This window comes from Neocloeon triangulifer, unplaced genomic scaffold (genome assembly GCF_031216515.1).
Source record: "Neocloeon triangulifer isolate White Clay Creek 2 clone unplaced genomic scaffold, ASM3121651v1 ptg000014l, whole genome shotgun sequence".
In the NCBI taxonomy this organism is placed as follows: Eukaryota; Metazoa; Arthropoda; class Insecta; order Ephemeroptera; family Baetidae; genus Neocloeon; species Neocloeon triangulifer.
The window spans coordinates 24,387,813-24,403,455 of record NW_026775556.1 but is presented as its reverse complement, the minus strand read 5'-3'; the positions used below and the strand labels follow the sequence as shown (position 1 = coordinate 24,403,455).

Here is a 15,643-nt window from a genome sequence, read left to right as displayed (position 1 = left end):
AAATTGAAGTAAATTTAAAAAAAAATCAAATACGGCCCCAAATCGTTTGATCAGACTTTAGCTAATGACAAATAAGGTCATTTAAAAAAAAATTGTTCACAATATATTCAATATATTTATATATCAAAGATTGCCATACATTTTAACAAAACGTCTAAATGTGGCTACGATCTATAAAATTAAAATAATTTTCTTTTAACATGTATGTATTATCTTCGGACGATAATAAACAACAATAAAAAAAGAGTTTATTATGTATTTTTTTGCTATAATTTTTTTTCTAATTTTATATTATATTTTTTATTCAAAATCATTTCAATATCAAGAGGCCACCGTAAGAAATATACGCTCAGATTTTCAAAAGAAAAAACGGCTACATCCCGTGCCGATCTATAGGGTCACTGCATTATTACATATATTTTCCTCACCGGGGCCCATGGGGATAAAAAGCAATATGGCAGGCGGGAACGTAAACAATCAAGTTATGAGACGAAAATCGAGATGAAAATGCGGCAATGTCTGAAAGATAAATGGAACTTTAAGCCTACCTGGACATTAAGTACACTTCTATGCATTTGTCGGCAAAAGTCCGTCGGCTCCTTTCGGCGAGAATGGGCACCAAACAAAAGATTATTGTGGATCTTGCCTTTTGCCATTTTTGTGCTGCTCCCATCAACTCGAGTTTTTCTTTCTCTCGTGAATCGCCTCTCATCCCTGTGCCGACTTGTTCGTTCTCGTCGAAGCGCCGAACAAGGAACATAGATTCCATTTTCCTTGGCGCCGAACATTAGCAGCAGCCAGCAGAATGGAGGGAGGAGGGAGATTGGTTCAGTTGCAGTGCAAAGAATGCAAAGATATGTAACAAAGTCCAAAGTCACCTCGCGATGCCTCCGTGGCCCGAATCTCGCCGATTGTGAGCCGACGGAGGATTTCGCCGACCTGCCGAGGACTCCAAATATGGTCCAGAGGCCCTCGCCATGCCGCCAAGGTAGGGTAAAATCACGCACTTGATTTTATTTAATAATGCTCGGGACTCGCTAATTCGGGAAATTTCCATCTCGCGAGCAATGAATCTTTTCAACAATGCGCGATTGTCTGCTGCTTTTCTTTACATTGGGCATGGAAGGCGAGAACGCAAACACAGGCACTTTTACACTACATCAAAATCAATTTATATGTTTGAAGAAAAATTTTAATGCCAAAAAAAAGCGAAAAACATAAATCTTTGATATAACAGACGCTAACTTTTAATGTAAAAAAAAAATAACTACCGAAAAGCCACATTAATCAAAAAAATTGTATATGTTCCACGTACAAATTATTCTCATAAATGAAATAAACAACGAGTTATCACAAATAAAATATTGATTACGCTCCCGTTTGTTCATGTCCAAGCAAGAAGAAGCAACATTTTCACATTTCAATTATTAAATATTTTATCCTCTCATCTCTTTCATACGCCTCTGCGTGTAAAATCTCCTTTTCACGATTTAACACGCGCGTCATATAATAAAATAAAGTGTAAGCTTATTATTGTGCTCGACAACGATCCAAAATTTATTCTTTTTTGCTTCCCCTCTTGTATAGAAAATTGTGAGAAGCCGCCTTATGTTGTGAGGATTTATTTTTTGCCTGCTAAGGCAAATAAATTAATAACCCATTGAGACGCATTTTTCCCACACACCTTGCAAAATATTCAAATATCACCGGATGATAAAAAAAGAAGAAAAACTCTCGACTCCAATTTCTCTTTCATATTGGAAATTTCCAGTGCGTTTTCGAAGCGAAATGAAATCTGCATCTCGCGCCACATGCGTTGCCTCGCTTTCGATCGATCTCGTCAAGAAAGTGCACTCTCATCTCGGTAAGTCACGCAAATTACAAACCCACACACATACACACAACGGTGATCTACCTGCTCGCCAGCAGGCATCAATAAACTGGTCAGCATACACAGATGTGAGGTGAAATTTCAAGTTCAAGAATGGCTTAATTAGGAGTCAACTGAATGCGTTTATTTTCGAATTTTTACGTATATTATATAAGATTGTATTGATTGAATTTTTATGACAAATCAACCCTCGTTCGTGAAATTCTTCCTCAAGATTTTATTGCTTAATTAACACCTTAGTAGTTTTTTTTTTTTTTTATGAAGCCCTCTCTTGAACACAGTTTTATATTGAGAATTTAATAATTTATTTCAATTCTAAACGAAAAATTAAATGGGAAATCCGATTAATTTCAAATTATAAATTTACTACTTTAAAATGTTAATTTTTTTTCTAGAGCAAACTAGAAATTTATTTGGAAATAAATTAAAATACTTTGATTACAAATAAAAATATTATAAACTTAACATCATAAATATCTAATAAATATTATAAATAAAATACATGAAAATGACCAAACTTATTAAATATTTCATGCGTGTCTTTTTTTTAATTTTATTATAAACACTTAGATTCCATTCTAAAATTTCTAATTAAACTCAACATTCTCAATGAACTCTCTCTGGCCGTGCAGGCCGTGTCATCAAAGCAATAACCAAATGCGAGAAACGCGTTTAACTCGTCCATCTCTTATTCACGTGTGTTTTTCGCTAGAAATTTCAAGTGCAAGGTCCGTTCGCGGCGCGCCTCACCAGTCATTATAATATTAAATATTATACAGTATAAGAAGCTGCTGCTGGCGTCGTAAAAATCACTGACCGGTGAAAACAAAATCTCGGTCTTCTCATCCTTGCGGATAAACTTTTACCGAAGAGGAGCAGAATTTGCCAGCGTGAATGCGATTAGACCGAGTGAATAATCTGGATTGGGTTTCCGAATAGTGTTATTTTCCACTTGAATAACTTCGAAATACTTTTAATTGCCAACTTGGTAGTATAAATTCTCCAGCTGTTGATTGCCGAGCGCGGTCCTGTTAGAATTTTACCATTTTTCATTTTCGAGAAAAGCTACGTTTCCCTCAGCAGTTAACATTAATTTTTTTATAGACGCATTTTCTGAATAATTTCTTTTTGCAATTAAAAGTCATTCGAACTCTCTCCGGCAAGAAAAGATGCAAATGTATTATTCATTCGCATTTTTGCCACTTATGAAGGCTGATCGTGCAAAAAATTGATGAGATCATAATTTAAATTTATAGATATACGAAAATCTTGCAAACTAATAGATGCAAATAATTTTTGAATTAATTAATACAGAATGGTGAATATATTAAGCTTCATGCTCTATTTGTTTTATGACTTTGGCGATTATTTGGGAATATTGAGTTCGGATCCGTTTTCATTTCAAGTGCGTAGCTTAAAACAGTAAAATAATTATTGCTCGTGCGTCATACAATTTACGGCATGCGGAGAACATTCTCCTTGAAGGAAAAAAATAAGTGAGAATATAAGTCTCATTTTTTTACATACTTGCTTGACCACTTGTAACCGGGTTATATTAAAAGTTGTGAAAATTAAATTATCATCACCAATGTAAGATGCGGAAAAAAGTAACTAATGAGATTTCTTGGTTTTTTTTTTGTGTTCACTTAAAAACGTTTTTTAAACACCAGCAGTAATGGTGGTAATTATTTAATTTGATAATAAGTAAGCGTCCCTCTTTAGCGATATAATCAGAAATTTCTAGACTGTTTATTTATTTAAAGACCTTTTAATAAAATTCAATTGAAAAATGAGCACTCTTGAAATACATGAAAATGGTTTAAGTAAATTTAAATTTATTTAACAATGAAAAAAAATCCAATAAATCCAACATCATTTTAATACTAAAGATTGAAACTTTATTTTTGTAAAATTTCAATTTTATAATTGTTGAAAATAATAATTATTTCTTGTCTGTCTCTTCAATCAAAAGCCAGTTTTAACTTTTGGCAGGCGATGACTGCTAAGGTTTGCCCATCTAATACAAAGTAGGCAAGGCGCCAATTTTATTTTTCCAAACGCTTTTTTTATATCTTTCTGTCGGACGTGTTGTTGATTTTATTTGCGTTAGTCCGGAGAGAAACGGGAACACGCCTTGAAATAAAAGCGGAGAGAAGTGACAGCAGAGCGAAGATTCCTTTTGCTTGTAATGACCGGCGGCAACGTTTCGCAGAACTACAAAACGCACGGCGGAATAAAAGAAGCTGGAGAAATAATCCGTTTGTTTTTTATATATTTGCCACAAAATGCGCGAAACACCGCAAACCTTGTAAAAATCGCCTCTCGTTAAACGCAATCACTGTGCACTTTTTGCAAAAGCGGAAATTAGTTAAGAAAAAAAAGTGCGATTGGGTTCACCGGAGTTTTGTAACAAAACAATATAACGAACCGTAATTAAACCACTTCAAATTAAAGAGCTTTTGTTTTTGCACGCTCGGTGATCGCCCCCTGAAATTAATTCTACTCCAGTCACGGTTGCTACTGGATTAATAAATTACATTCACCACAATTTTAATCTCTCTATAGTGCTGAAATTAATTGATTAAATCATATATAATGTGCACGTACAGTTAGTTTATATTCAGAGTGTCTGCAGTGTAATTTGCATGAATTATGCACGGTCCGTGGGCGCTATTAAATTCTCACCTGTGTGTGCCATATGACGTTTTCATCATCTTTCTTTTCATTGTGCAGGAGTTTGCGAGTAATTTGTCCGGCTTGCACATGAATTGCTCATTAAAGACCTCCGGGAGTTTTCCGTAATTTATTTAGCAAAAATTACAATTCTTAGATTTTAAATATTTTTCGCCAGATGTACAAACGTGAAAAAAAAATTCAAAAAATGTTCTTCTTATTTTTTTCAAATTAGACTAACTCATTTTTCTTTGAAAATCAGTGCTGTCATCAATATACAACAACATTTTCATTGGAATTTCCTTTCAATTTTATTTTGCTTTCATGGAAATTAATAAATTGATTTAATACACTTGTGACTTGTTTTTAACAAAAACTCTAGTAAAAAATAACATTTTTTAAGGAATAAAAATACCATTTTCTCCTATTTAAAAAAAAAGTTGTCAAATGATAATAATTTCTCTTCGTGTGACGCAAATCTATTTAAATTCTGCTGGCGAAATTTCGAGCCAAAAAACGATTCATGTTCCTCTTAATCAATCTAACGCGAGAGGTTTTTTTTATCATACTTGAGCAAGTTTAGTGACCTCAAAGACACAAACCAGTCTAGTTAAAAACAATTTTCCCATCTATCGCCTTATTCATCTCCTCTATTTAACGCAATTTCTTATTCCTAACGCTCGATATACTTGCAAGATATATAATTTGAAGGGGATCCCGCCATAAATCTTGATGATTTATAACTCTATCAGTCGGTCCGGATCTTTTGCATAACGAAATCAATTGCAATATCGGAGAAAAACACTCGGCCACACACCAATTTCTATAAAGATAATTTGCACACTGATTAATTTTCCGGTGGTCCTCTCAGCGTAGCGTATTTTTTTTTGCCTAGGAGAAAACGCAATAAATCATCAATGTCAAAAAACTCGCAAGGCCATTCCACTCGCGGTTGTAATGGGTCTCCGCAATTTGTAGCGCCGCGTGTAACACATTCAGATCAAGTGAAGACAAAAGATGAGCAGCGAGCTTGCAGTTCTGCCTCACCGCGTCCGCATTGTGAGTGCGAATGTCCACTGCGGAACGATCCGAGCGAGTCACACACCGACTTCTTCGCATTATTTGAGCATCTTATCTCAATACCACCCAGATAAATTCTTCGACTGGCTCCGGAGCAAACAATTAGTGTACGCGGGCTTGTTCAAAAGCAAGTTTTTTCAGAGCGAGGCCGTTCGATGTGCAAGGGTGGATAATTTACAGCTAATTGAAACTGCAGTACAATTGACATAAAAGGGTATTTTGTTCCTTTTATTCACTTGTATTTAACAGAAAAAAGCTTTATCGATGAGAGTTTTAAAAAGAAGTGGAAGTTAAATCCCAAAAAAAAAAAAATTATTCAGAAAGATTTTTATAAATTATATTTAAGTTTGATCTAATATACTCCGCTAAATAATATAAATTTTAATAATTTTTAATAATAAATTTAAATTTTTTTTAAATATAAAATAAAACTTTTCTTTATTTATTATTTTCTAATTTAATATTTATTCTTTATTTAACTTAACTATATTCTAATTGTTTGTAAGAATATTTAAATCCTAGACAAAATTATATTAATTCCACAATCCCCTGTCCACACATGAACATTACTTCAGAGTTATTAGTAAACCTTGCATATGCCATACGTAGAGATTTTAATGTGATATAAAACGTTTATTCGGCAAAATAATTGGAAAATTGAAGTTAATCAAATTATGTATGTTATTACCTAAGGAAGTCTCCACGCCCACGCAAGGAGACAATTGATGAAAATTAAGAAAACTTAATTTGGTTATTAATATTGCTCAAAAGTATATATTTCATACAAATCTTCTTTCACAATTTTATTTTAATTTATTTTTTAATTTCCCCCTGCGTTTATAAGGTCAAAATTGACCAATCAAACCACTTTTAAGAATGGAATATTTTAAATGAGCGATATAAAAAATAAAACAAGTAACAACAATTTGCATTTATATTACCACGGAACCCAACACTTATCATGAAATTTACGAGTCACGAATGCTAGATATACCGTGCGATAACATCATCGGCATTTCAAATGCGCAAATAGAAGATCTCTAGCTGTCCAATGTTTTATTTAAAACTTCGGAACGCCCCAGGTCGACCGCTAAAAAAATTGCCAGAGATCAAGTCCATTACATTTTATGAGGTGAAGCGACTAATAAAGAGATAAATGAAGATCGGGCAGCTCGGAGTGATTATTTTAATAATACCGTCAGGCGCGCGAACTCATTTTTTATCAGCAGCACCACGGGTGCAGTAAGTAATTCATTTTGCCAAAGATCTAAATCGTTAAAATAAATACGTCAAAATTTTGTAAGGAGCGGCCTTGTGCCATCAATCACGCAAATAATTTCGCCAGGTTAGATTTCTGCTAAATTATTATTTCATAAAATTTTCACAGATGTTTAAGTAGAGAGCGAAATTCGGCAGGGATTGGCATGCAAACTTTTTAATGTATTCGGTGTTTTTGGGCCGGTTCCATTTTTTTCGTCGTCCACTGCTTTTTCACGGATAAAACAAAAAAGACTGGTTTGCATGGCCCTTCCAAATATTTGCACCAGTTTTCTGCCTGATGGTGATCAGGTGGAGCCTCCGAGCGGCTCTACGTCATTAGTCCGCTTAATATTTGGAAATGTTGTTTGGCGAGCAGGGCTACCTTCTCCGAGACAAGCCAGGAAAAAGCCGTCGCTTCAGTTTTTAATTAATGAGAAAGGCGGCGTAAAGAGAAATTGAGAGGCGGATTCGAGCGGAAATTGATTTTGCAAGGAAAAATTGGTGATTAAACATGGTTCAGCAGAGATGCTCAGAATAAATTAGTAATTGGCTAATTAAGTCGGAGAAATTTGCATAAGAACAGCGTCACCAATGGCCAATCGACTATTGCAAGTAACGAGCCCATAATAATCATGTATACGTTGTTGCTGATCAGGAGGATAATGCAGAGTAGGGCAACGTGTTTTTTAGTACTTAGATTTCATGAAGGTTTTAAATCTTGTTAAAACTCGAACAAGATAATCTGATTGTATGTTATTTTTAGCTTATTTTCAGAATACCATTTTATTTAGCGTTATATTTGTATAATCTTATGTCCTTTCAAAATTATTGCCTTTAAAAACAAAAACAGCAAAAAGACAAATTTAGCACAATAAATAAAAAATTTTACACAATTTAAATGATTTGTGTAAATCAATTTTGACGTAAATTTATGAAAGTTAATAAAATTTAAATTATTTCGAATCTCAATTAATTCATGAAGCTAAAAGAAGAAGCCCAGAAAAAACTACTATGCGAATAAAGGTTGTGTTTTTGTGCAATTGATAAAAAAACTCTGAAATAAGTATATATCTGGTTGATCTATATAATTTTTGTTTCATTGTTTCTATGTTTTTTACGCACAAAACAACAATTTGTGAAAACATCTCGAAAACCATATAGCTTTCTTTCTCGCAGTTAAAATGCGTGTCTTTTCCAATATCACGTTTTGCTGTGGAATAATAACTGGAGAGAAACCAGGAGAAACCTTGCAACAAGAAGTGTGATTGGGATTATATGGCATACCTTTGTAAAGCACACGCGGTCGGCACGTAGAAGAAAGAAATAATAATCAACGCCTATCTCGTTGTGAAGAAAAAATTATTACTGGTGCCAACCAAGTGGCAAACGTACACACAAACTTTTGCGGTCGGGAAAAATTAATTTGCATTTTCTCACTGCGGCAAATGACGCAGAAGCATAAATTTGTTGCTTGTTAACAAACAGCTTATTCAGGTTTCATTGTGTACAATTACGGCCCAGTTGAAGAGGTTAAAGATCGAATACTCAAGTTTCATTCAATGAATGAATGTTTGAGGAATCCCTGTCATATGATTTCGATTTATTGAGCATATAATTTTTTAAATACAAATAGTTCTGGCAACTTTTTAATGGAATATGGGGCTTGATTTTACAACCAAAAACTGGAAATATTATTAATGAAAGTGTTATTAAATTCTGACATTTACAATTTAATTAAAAATTATTTAATATACCCCATAAAATTTTACATATTACTTATTGAATTTCAGTTTGTTTTTTGTGTAGAATGAAGAGATACAAATTTAAAAAAAAAATCCTTTCATTTTTCAAAATAAAAATGAAACGAACAGCATATTTTATTTTCTATAGATTAAAATATAAGTTCTAAAGCAAGCAGACAAAATAATATGATTTTAACTGTTCTTTTCAATTAATAAATCAAATTAACCATAGATTTCCACTTTATTGAACTTTTGACCAGGTTGTAAATTTATTAGAATTGAATATTGGCAAATATGAAAAATAGATTTGATGGTGTAACTGTCATGAGTCCCAGTGTTTTAGTTGCAAATTGTGTTTATTGATCTATCACAAAGGCAATTGCTGCCCATAACGGGATACATCATTTATACATTCAAAATTATACAAGTTAATATAATTGAGAGAAAAGATGATAATTTTACATACAAATTTTTACAATAACAAAATACAAAACAAAAAGAAAAATTAACAGTAATAAAGTTCTTTGGACATTTTTTTTTTCTTTTTCTGGATGCTGAAAGCTTGCATTTAGATGACTGCCTGATACTTCCGAATGCCACTTTCTTTGGTCTTTTTTTGCTCTTACTCCTGGCAAAAAACTGCAGCTCAAATTATGTTTAGTAAACAGGCTTTATTTTCGTCTTTGATTTTCGCCTCGCAATTCAGCTTTTATTATTCCAGATCAGTCCTTTTAAATTCTATTTTAATTTGTTTTAAGCAGAAAATGGATCAATAATTAAAAAGTGATATTTAAAATAACAAAATAAAATATAAAAAGATTTTAGGAATTGTGTCTACTTTCAAAACTAGGTTATAAATTTAAGATTTAAAGGTTCAGCACTAGAATTTATCCAATTTTTTAACAATCCAATTATAAAAATTTTAAAATTTATAGTCATTTATTATTTTCAGATCTTTAGAGACAATTTTTCCCAAATTTCCCCTCAGCGTTTCAAATTTATTACAGGAATTTCATGAAAAATCGTAACTTAATTTCCTCTCAAATAACATAATAATTAAAAGTTTTTGGCTTACCTCAAAAATAGTGGGCGACCGCAGGATTTTGGAGCATGACGAGCACAAAAAACAGTCTTGTGTAAAGTGTTCCTTATAATTTTTCGGGGCAGCAAACTTTTTGAAACTCTAAGTACTTTGCCGGCGGCACAGCACTCGGTCGATCAGAGGAGTCCGCTGAGTGCACGTGGAGAGATGTTGTGGCCGCGAGAGAAGAGGCCGAACTACGGCAGAAATCACGCCGCTCGCTCGCGCGCCCATCCACTTGTCGGTAGCGAAATCACTCGTCCTTGGCTGATTTTTACCGGACAGCAGGTGGCGCCCGTAATGAGCTGCTCACGCAACGGAGCCGGGATCTTGTAATAATTCGTGCATTTCGGAGACTTGAACGTCTGCAATTATTGAAGTGCAGCGCGGACGGTCGGCGCGAGCAAAGTGCGTCGAGATCGGTGCAACGAGAGCTTTGCAATTGAGGGGCACGCGAGCACCGACCACCACTCTCCGCAGACACGCCGCGGGTCATCAACTCCGATGAAATATCGACCGCGCTAATTATATTGTGCTTCGATCAAAATAGAATGTTTTTTAAGGAAAACTAGAGCTGAGTTGTAAATTTTGATGAAACAAGAATGAAAAAATAATGAAGTTTTTAATTGGACTGTTTTTTTTTTTTAATTTAGCTGGGATTCAATTTCCAAAATCCATTTATGAAGACTGAATCTGACTGTTGAATTTTTGTAACAAAAATATTGAAATGAAAAATATGAGGCAAAAATTCAGTTATAGGAATTTTTTTAACAAGTATTCCGTTTTTATGTTTGTTAAATACATATTTATGAACAATGCGAACAATGAAAACTAAGGTGTCACCGAATTGAATTTAAAATAAAATTGGAAATTTTTGTGTTTAAATTTATATTTTAAACATTTCTACAATGGATTAATTAGAAATTTAAATGACGATTTGAATTTATTTATATAATTGATCCACTTGTAAATTTGTGCTTGAGGGGCGAAGCCTTGTTCTAAAGCAAAGTACCAGCAAGTCGCCTTTTAGGGTCAGTAGTCCTTTTTTTAAATTTTTTTTTCAGCAAGGAGGTCAAGCCCCGTTTCAATTTTTTTTTACATAAATGTGTAAAATTTTGCCATTGAATCTTACCAAATCATGCCCGAGTGTTGAAACTTTTCTCTTTTTCAACTCAAAATTTAAGATGCGCATCATAATTACTTTGTGGTAGGTCGCGGATAATTTTAGTGCAAACGATTTTATTTTGTGCAATTGGCGATTTTATTTACTTGCACCTCGAGGCCCTCGAGGGTACATAGATTCGGAGCCGCGTGATGAAAAACGAGACACGTTTGGCTCCCGCAACAGGTTTTCGGCTCTTCATCAGTGCTCAAGTTCTGCGCACCAAATGGCTAACTGTTCAATAATTTATTCCGAGTGGCTTTTAGGGGGATCCACTAACAAGCGTCTTTTCTGTCCGTCTCGTCTCCATTGGTCGGCGGACGAACTTGTTTATTTGGTGCAAAAAATTGCTTGGGTGAAATAGTAAGTACCTGTGGGACCCCTGAAGATGGAAGAGATTATAAGCCACGTGTGGTTTAGTTTTGCTCTGCTCACTCTTACAGTTTTGCATTACAGTTACGTAACTCCTTAAATTGAATAATTATTTCTTATTTCAGAAAAGAATTGTTGCAGAATTTAAATGCACACATTAGGTTTAAAACCTTTCAGAATACCATAGAAGAGGTAAATGTTATACAATATAAAATATGTAAAATCAAATTACTTGCAGTAGAATATTTTTGTAAAACGAATATTAACACATAAATATTAAAATGGATAAAAATTACTTGTCCATATTAATGTATCAAAATTTGTGGCCAGATGGTTTTAATTATTTAATTAAAGCAGTTGCTGCAGCATAAATTTAGAGAAATGGTGAACGTTTATTCAAAAACAATTTTTACAAAGAGGAAAAAGTCCGAGTTCTTCATTTCCGTGATCATCTCTTTGAGTGTCAATTTCTTCTCAAACAGATAAATTTAGAGGTTGTTTTATATATTTTTGCAGGATGTGAGTTAATGAAATAAAATAATTTAGGTGAAACGTAAATATTGAAAAGAAAAAAATATTTTCAATATTCTGCAAACAAAAATCCCTAAAAGCAATAAACCAAAAATCGTTCATTGTATTATTTCATAACAGCCTAGGCTGTTATAACTCTGTCGTCTCATATTAATCAAATAAATCACTTCTGCAGCATCCTACCATATCCGGTTGTCGTGACAAAGGACCGTTATTGTCATCTTAAACAGACAAGCCTTGCATCTTGACCATCATTGCACGTAAACGATTGCACAAGTGGACAAAGAAAAATAACGAGTTACTATACCGACCAAATTGATTCATTTGAAGAGAGCTGAAAAGAAATTACATACTCATTAGTCTCGAAATTGAGGGAAAAAAGTAGCATTCAGCTCAGGTGTAATTGGAGAATATCACGCGCTATTATGAACATAAAAATGATGTAAATTTTTGTGTGTCTGGTTACAAAAAACCAGTTTTAACAGTTTGCATTGACCGCATTGACTATATAAAAAAGCCAGTGTGCTTTCTTTTTGCTGGACACCAGACATCCATGCAAATATTTTTTGTCAAACTCTAACTATTTCACCGATAATATGAATTTCAGAGTTTAATTCAGATTATGAAAATTAAATTTTTTTATATATTAGCCTTTAGTTTGAGCTCAACAAACAAATTCTTAAAATTATATATCACCGTGCAATTTATATAATGTAAAATTTGTAATTTTACTGGATGTCAGAGCAAGGAAAGCACTTATTACCAGTTTAAAATACAAATAAAATATTAATTAACAATTTGACAAAGGAATAAAAAATTTATTTTAATTAAAAATTTATTCTTTTCATTATCTCACTGCGGCGGATGGGACATTTTTGATCTTGGAAGTTTTAAAGAAATTCTTGCTGGTGATGGTGCTTTTTTGTTCAACAATCTTTTCTTTTGAAATGAATAGTTTTCAACAAACAATGCGTAATGTAACAATTTGTCAAAAATATAATACTAACAGGAATTTATAATTATACAGCAATTATATTTCAATATTTTTTTTTTTAAATTTCATTTGCATCAAATTAAACATTCTCATCAACGCATCAACATTTCTCGCGAGTCCATTCTCACTCGCTGAGTTCACTTCCCTCAAACCATTTTTTTTCTGTCCGCTTTTTAACAGAGAAATGACCCTCTTGGCAAAACCCCCAGTTGCCAAAACTGACTTTTATCCGGATATTATCCTCTCCAGAGAATAATAATCTGGATAATTTTTCGATTTTGGCAGCTGGGGACAATGCTCAGTATAAATTAAATGCGCAAACATTTTTATATTTCTTCCCGCGAGTGATAAGTCATCAAAAGTTATAACGTGTCGAAAAGTGTATCATTTAATGATTTTCCCTTCGCAGTCGCGAGTTTGTTTCAACATGCACCTGTGCGTGTCAGTTTTATTTTTCTCTCTCCGCGAAATAAAACGTGTATACAATACTTTACATGTATTCAGAGTATCATAAAATTCAAAACAGTAGAGCGCGTGTGTCTTTCGAGGCAGCGCATGCGATGGGAGAGATGCTTTGAATGGGGGTCACTTTGAATGGGTGATGAAGCATGCAATGTTACCACTTATTGGTGTTGTGTTGCACTTGCAGTCACGTTTCTTTTCACTTGCTCCATTCACAGAGATACAAATCGGTGTCTTACTAATGTATTTTATGTGTATATAATATTGTTAGTAGGTAAATATGCCATGGATTTCCGAGTACTCTCTCTTGTGACTTTGGATGGAGAGTTAGGTGCCTTATTAAATTTATATATAACCGATGAATGATTAAAATAAATAGAGGGAAACCAATACGTAAATTGCGGTTCTATTAAAAGCAGAAACCACGGAGGTGGAAAAATTGAAACTTTTTAACTTGATCTAAATTCTATAATGATTAATTTGAAACTAATTTAGAGTGACGGAGAAAAATTGTATATGCATACAAATACAGAAAAGGTGTACATAATTTAGAAAAATAAACAACAATGTTTAAAAAAAATTTTGAAATGAAGATAAATAAAGTAAAATTTTAATTTAAATGAAAATCATCTGGACTAAAACTCTTTTTTAACGTGTTAAATTCACAGTCAATTTTATTCCACCAGGTAAAATAAAAACTTCAAACTTATTCTCATTAAATCGAATTTAGCTACCCAAACCGAGTATCCACAATCTCGAATTGTGATCATTCAATTTATGTCGAATTATATGCAGATTCCGTGGCGAGATTTGCTCTCCGGTGTTGAAGACACGGCATTACGCGTTTTCAGGATGATTTCCACGGGCGGGCGATGCTTCGGAATTACATATTAAATATCGAGAGAGAAGCTGCCGCTGCGGAGGAATGGCCAGCGGTCATTGAACGCGTAACAGACGGCGTGATGTGTGCGATACGCCTCTTCTCTCTCATCTCGTCATCTGCAACACAGCTCGCGCCAGAGAAATGCTGCTTTTATGCATATCATTGTTAAATGCCCATAGCGCTGCAGAGTTCCGATGACAACTACAAATTTTTCCGAGCGGACGACACGCTGCATTAACATTGCGGAAATTAGGAAAGTCCGTCTATCTCTTTAGTAAAAAAAAAACACTCGTTGAGCTTGTTTGCTTAATTTATGGCTCAAAATATTTGCCTAAACCTCTCCACCAGTTTTGTGTTAATTGGGAAGCGAATTAAACTGCTCAGGTGCTTATATTTTGTGGAAAAATTAATTGCGACCTGTTTCAGAAATTCTTGGTACCAGTTTGCTTACATTTAACATAATTAAGATGGTTCTTAATTTGATATTTGCTAGTCTAGTTCCGTTTAATTAGCTTCAATTATAGGTCTAATTACGAGATACTGACAATAATTAAATAATTTTGTGCTAAATTTTTAGAAATTTTAATTGATAAAGGTTGTGTTGGACAAACATGATGTTAAAAAGTGTGAAAAATTGAATAATTAATTTAATAATCAAAGGAAACTGATATTGAACTCATTTTGCATTAAATTAAAATGAAATTTAATGAAGTATCTAAATAAAAATTGCAAATGACTATTGAGGAGATAATTTTTTTGGTAATACCTAAAGCTAGCATCACATTTAATGCAGACAAAATGTAAACAAAAATTAATTCAAAATATAAATAATCCAAAAAAAAAATCTAGTTTAGCCACGAATTTTTATAAAATTTTATAAAATAATATACTTTTGGTATAATACTTTTCATTAGGGTGATATAATTCTAAACTGAGATATGAATTAATTAATTTTAATTAGTATCTATTATGAATAAGTCATAAAATCACAAACATGCAAAACTTGAGGAAAAAATTATAAAATACAAAAATTAATTATTTAATGATATTTAGTGCAAATTGTTGCGCATAAATTTGTATTTTTGAAGATATCTGAATGGCTTATGATTGCCTGATGATATTTGATAATTAACCTACATGAGTTATTAAAAACTATTTTAGTCTTGAAATTATACAAATTTATTACTTTTTTTCTAAAAATTTGTGCATTTTACTTGACAACATATATCTAGTCCACGATAATAACTGTGCCCTAATTACCATGCAAAAACCTAAAACGATATTTGACTAATGGAAATCAAGAAAGATTCCGTTGAAAAAAAATCGCTTGCAACTCTTAACTAGCACAAAGTGAGCGCCTTTAAAAAGAAATAACTCGATATCAAAGAGACCAGTGCGGCGAACTTGCCTCTCCATGTCAAATTGCCAACATGAATAATCTCGCCGACATGAAAGGTATTTCATGAGCTGAATTGAAATTGCACGCACCATAAAAGTGTGAAATTGCCGCCT

General features: G+C 33.2%; 2 protein-coding genes across 2 annotated transcripts in view; one reads left to right on the top strand and one right to left on the bottom strand.

Moving 5' to 3' along the window:
* The window catches only part of LOC132201215 (uncharacterized), a 41,861-nt gene extending 31,740 nt beyond the window's left edge, over window positions 1-10,121 (bottom strand). The window contains exon 1 of the mRNA XM_059627202.1: window positions 9,722-10,121. The gene's annotated coding sequence lies outside the window, so the exon portion shown is untranslated. The remainder of the gene's footprint in view (window positions 1-9,721) is intronic.
* LOC132201217 (uncharacterized) overlaps window positions 834-15,643 on the top strand; it is a 74,208-nt gene continuing 59,398 nt past the window's right edge. The window contains exon 1 of the mRNA XM_059627205.1: window positions 834-988. The gene's annotated coding sequence lies outside the window, so the exon portion shown is untranslated. The remainder of the gene's footprint in view (window positions 989-15,643) is intronic.